The following is a 5,342-nucleotide window of genomic DNA, read 5'->3' as shown; positions in this document are numbered from 1 at the left end:
AAATACACTAATGAGGTGTAGAAAGGAGTGATGCCGGTTTAATAACATTCAAATTAGCTTTTAGTCTTACTAATTTTAGGATAGTACTTGAATTCAGTTTTCAAACTACTTTTATAAACTTAGTCATGGTTTTAATCATGTTAATAGATTGAAAATAATATTTCTACTCCTAATGATTTAATGTCGCACAAGTACTGTAATGGTGTTCTCAAAATGCTTTTTCTTTTAAATATTGCGACTGTGGTTGGGAGACATTTACTGATAAGCTTATATGATGTCTATGTATTGAGTGGCAGTTTTCAAGGGTTATTAGAATTGCAACAACCCACATTTTGTCATTGATAAATTATAATAATAATGTATAATGACCACGTGATTAACATGTTATTAGATAAGACATTAAAAACAAAAAAATAAAACACTGGCTGCAAATTCATGTTGACATTAAACTCCAATATTAATTTATTAAGTTGCTAGTTTGGAATGGAAATTTCTGTGGTTTTTCTTACAATTTTACTGTAAGTTTTTAGTATTAAATTTGTTTAATAACAAAATGATGTAAGAAGTTATTAGGGGCCCTGTTTTTTATCAGCAGCTAATTCGTGTTCTAATACAGGACATATATGAGTTAATGGCTTTTGTGATAAGAATGTTTGTTAGTTTGTTAACAAGGAAACTTAATGGTGGAGGGTAAAATTTGAAAAAAAAAAAAACTTGTAGTGAAATAATATGTTTAATATATACTTTTTTATTTATGTATATATTTAATATAATTGAACCCGGTAATGAACGACGGTATAAAAGATATAAAATGAATGTTTCAACTATAAGATACTGTTATTGCCTTTAGCAACAAGTGGTGTAACTGCAAAAGATGGACTTCCAATATTTATTTTCCTATAATCGTAATTTTAATTCTGGCTAATCAATATAACAAACTTAAAATAGTACAACCATCCTTTAATTGAAACAAATGATTTCTTCCTTTTCAGCAAATCTTAGGTTTGTATGGCTCTTTTGGTTTGAGCCCTACTACCCCACAGTTGCAGAGGTTTTCTTGTGCCAATGTTATATTAGATTAATGTTTTAAAATACACTAAGATTCTTTCTTTCAGAATAATTACTATTATGATAATGAACAAAGAATGATAAATATGAAAACAATTACCTTATGATTACCTCAGACTATAGGAAATCCAAAGAGTTGGGTTATAACTGGAAAGTTCATATTCAGGTGTTTATAAATCATTGTTTAAGTTACCAGTATGTTGGCATATACATTGAATAAAAAATACCGTTTTACACAAGTATGTGTTAATTATTTCATTGTGTTGTGAATGGCTTGACAATTTAATTAATATATGATAGTTAAGGGTACTACAGCTTTTATACTTGTCTTTTCGTGGTTTTGAAGAATGTTTCAGCATACCATAATTCCTAGTGCAGTGATTATTAAATTTCATTAAAATAAGGATTTGTCTCTAACTTTGAGCTGTATACAAATCACTAGTTAACCCCTACTTAGAATACTGTGTGCCACCTTATCTAAATCAGTATGTTGTTCTACTGGATGGTTTCAGAGAGTGAAAGGTAACCTTACTAAGACATTAAATTTTTATTTTCTCTAAACTGAAGAATTGCAAGAGGTAATTTTAATGAAGTCTATAAGATTATCTGAGGATGTATAGAATGATAGTCTCTGACTTCTTTTATTCTAAAGATGAGAGGTATAACATTTAAGATCTAGAGAGAAAAAAGACACTCAGGGCTCCAGTGAAGACAATTTTATTGGTTTGTAAGTTACCATCTTAAGTAGTGGAAGGTGACAGGCTTTGAAACTTTAAGAGAGAAATCAATGTTTTGGGGAACAATAATGATTGACATTTCTCAAAGGTGAAAGTGTAAGAACAGCCTTAGAGTTTCTTTACTGCATAGTTCAAGGACAGTCATAGAGATTCTTTACTGTGTGTATGTTGATTTATAAGTCTGTAGAAGAGGTTCAGATGTTACAAGTTTCTTTGTCATGATTAGTTTTATTACTCTTTATCCAATATAAATGTGTTCAAGTTATTTCTCCCTGTAATTTATTTAAGGGACTTAAAGGAAGAAACTACACCCATCCTTCTTAAGCTTTTCCTGTCCATCCTCACAACCAACTTTTTGTTAAATGAAGAACAGTATGAGAAGTATGTAACAGAATACAATAACCTTGAATGTAATACCAGTTTTCTTGTCTTTGCATTCAGTTTTTAAAAATTATAGTTGAACAGGTATTATTATCCACAGCATACGTCAGTGATTATGTTTTGTCTTTGTTCTAGAACAAAGTCATATTAGGCTATTTACTGTGTCCACCACAGAGAATCAGACCTAATATTTTAGCATTGCAAGTTTATAAACAAACTGCTGTTCCCACTGGGAGATTTATGTAATAATTACATTTCCTTAATAAACTTTAATTATCTGATACAAGTATCCACCGTGTTGGACTTTTTGTTGTTTACATAACTATTGATCGTGTATATTTAGTTTTCTTACTGTTGGTGCTGCCTTTCAGAGGTTTAGGTGGCCATCAGTTTTATCATTAACTTTCTTCACTGTCCACATGTATAAACTTCTCCCATCATTGTATTTCAAAGCTAACAATGAAGTACCTGTTATGCAACTTGTGACCCAACATTCTATTTAGATTTCTACTAAAGACGAAATGAAATTTAAAATTTTGTATTGTACAAGAAGCATTTGAACAGATAATTAGAAGACTGTAACAAAATCCATGCTGTTACTGGTGTTAGGACTTAATTCCAAGTGTCTAATAAAACTTCAAAAATATGGTAGCAGAGAACATTGTTCTAGAAATTAGTAACAGTGAATTGTACTAAGTTGTTCATTATTTTAAGATTAATTAGTAGATAGAATTTAATAACAAATGTATTAATCTGTTCCAGGTCTAACTGGAAAGTTTAATAAAAATATTAAATTTGTGATTACTTCCCAAATATAATTAAATTGTCTTTAATAACTGGTAAAGTAGGTAAATGTGAACATATCTTACTGTTATATGGACTTTCAACTAGAAGTAAACTCTCATTAATATTCTGTGTTATTGTCATATAGGTAAAACATACAAGCTGTACACTTGGAATAGTGTTTATGTTAGTAATGAAGAAAACGTTCTGGGCTTTGATGTCAGTAGTTTTTATATTCACATGTGGCTTATTTAAAAATTCAAAAAATTCTCCAGTGTTGTCAAAGAACATTGGAGATGGCACTTCAACACCAAACAAACAAACTTCCAGAGAATTGCCAGCATCCTGACCTCGACCCATTTCATCCACAAGTGATAAAGGTAAGCAGAGAATTGTAATTAACATAATTGGCAGTTAATTGACATATGCAAGATAGATGTTTATGTATGTTTCCACATGATGTAAGTGTACCAGTGTTTTTTGTATAACTGTGGTTTGTTCTATTTGTGTGTGAATAACAATTAGTACATACGTCTTCATATGATCTTTAATTAATCAGATTTAATTGTTATTGTTCATAATCTTTTTATAATTATTAGTTTTTAATATTAATTTATATAGAGACACAATGTTTACACTTCTGTTTATTTTTCAGGCACTTGAAAGAGACACCAAAACTGGAATGTAATAATGAAGAACATTGGCTGTTGTTGTCAAGTGGAAAAATTCTTGTAAACCAGAAAATAATTAAGAAACATGGGCATTTTAATTGTAAATTAAGATACCGTGAATGCAAGATTGACTTTGAAAACAAAAATGGAAAGGTTGTGGACTCTGTGTCTGATAATAGTGAGATAGTGCTTAGTTCAGATTTTTTTATGTTTCATGCTCAGCTAAAGGTGGAACAAAGTGGAAAAATGTGATAGCCGGAGGTGTCTCATTCTGAATTAGCTGTTCAGAGACTGAGAACAATAAACCTACACAAGATTTTATAGGTTTAAATGTCCTGATATTTGGGTTGGACTCAATGTCTCATAATCATTATATAAGAAAACTTCCAAAGACATACACTTACCTGACCAGTATTTTAAAAGGTGTAGTTTTGAAGGGACACAATATTGTAGGAGATGGAACATCACAAGCATTGATTCCAATCTTAACTGGATTCACAGAACAAGAGCTACCTGAAACTCTGGAAACGATTGCCAGAAGCTCAGCATGTAAATGTCTGTCCATTTATTTGGAAGAACTTTTCTGAACTTGGATATGTCACTGCTTTTGCAGAAGATGCACCAGAAACAGGTATTTTTACTTATAGACTTAAAGGGTTTAGCGAACAACCAACAGACCATTACATGAGGTCCTTCTTCTTGGAAGCAAGTAAAGTATCACTTGAACACAAGAAATACTGTCTTGGCCACACACCTCGCCATGTGGTAGTGTTCATTACTGTATTTGTTTTCCTTTTGATAGTAGTATTTCAGTGATTTGACAACAGATAGAGTATGATATAAAGAAATATCTGTTAAACTTAGTGGCTTTCATCAAACCAACTTCATATTTTTCTATTCCTGTGTGTCCTTACTACATAATATATTTATATGTGTATTTAATATCTTTGTCATAAGGATTGTTTTCATTATTAACTTGGTACATGGACTGAAGTTATCTGAATTTCATTAAAAAGTGAGTAAATACTGATGAAAGACTGCATATTAATCTTTATATGTAAAAAAGATCTTTAATTAAATAAACTTATCACATGGTTAATTTTTAGTTTTGATCTGTGTATGCATTGAGGTGAAGTTAATATTAATTAAAAATGACTATCTTTCTTCGTTTTTGGGGTACAAAATAATGAAACGTAATTAATTCAGCTTTATAAAAAATGATCTTCACAAAAATATGTGGAAAAATATTTAACAAAACAATATCCAATGTTGGAAATGAAGGTAAAGGAAGATAAAAGATAAATATTATGGAAATACTGTTTTATCATTTGAAAGTGAATGTAGTTTTGTTTACATAACTTATACTGTGACTGATTGTAATACAGTGAATAAGATGATGTCAAACCAGTGAAAAGTCTTAAAAGAGTACAATTCATGATATAGCTATTAGTGGAAGGGAATCAGTTTATGATTTGTTGAACTGAAATACTGCAGACCAGTATCTGGAAATACAAGCTCATGATTTTGAAATGTTTTTGTCTCCTTTCCAGAGGTTTCTCATCTTGTTGCTTATTCAACATTGATTTGTGTGTTGTCACTACTGTTACATGGGTTCTTCAGGTTTTACCAGAAGGATTTATCCTGCTATTTCTTCCCCTTGATTAGTATGTTGTCACTACTGTTACGTTGGTTCTACAGGTTT

The 5,342-nt window shown here is 30.5% G+C and overlaps 1 long non-coding RNA gene across 2 annotated transcripts; it reads left to right on the top strand.

The window, feature by feature from the left end:
- The first annotated feature begins 667 nt into the window (after positions 1–667).
- Positions 668–3,892, top strand: LOC143235556 (uncharacterized). 2 transcript variants are annotated; one of them, XR_013019286.1, is made up of 3 exons: positions 668–1,002; positions 3,118–3,349; positions 3,625–3,892. It is a non-coding gene; the product is annotated as an uncharacterized LOC143235556 (long non-coding RNA). The 2 variants fall into 2 exon arrangements; XR_013019285.1 differs by lacking the exon at positions 668–1,002 and adding an exon at positions 2,088–2,186.
- Positions 3,893–5,342: the final 1,450 nt, after the last annotated feature.

This window comes from Tachypleus tridentatus, chromosome 12, assembly GCF_004210375.1.
Source record: "Tachypleus tridentatus isolate NWPU-2018 chromosome 12, ASM421037v1, whole genome shotgun sequence".
Lineage (NCBI taxonomy): Eukaryota > Metazoa > Arthropoda > Merostomata > Xiphosura > Limulidae > Tachypleus > Tachypleus tridentatus.
Note: the sequence above shows the minus strand (reverse complement) of the source record. Positions and strands in the feature narration are given on the sequence as shown.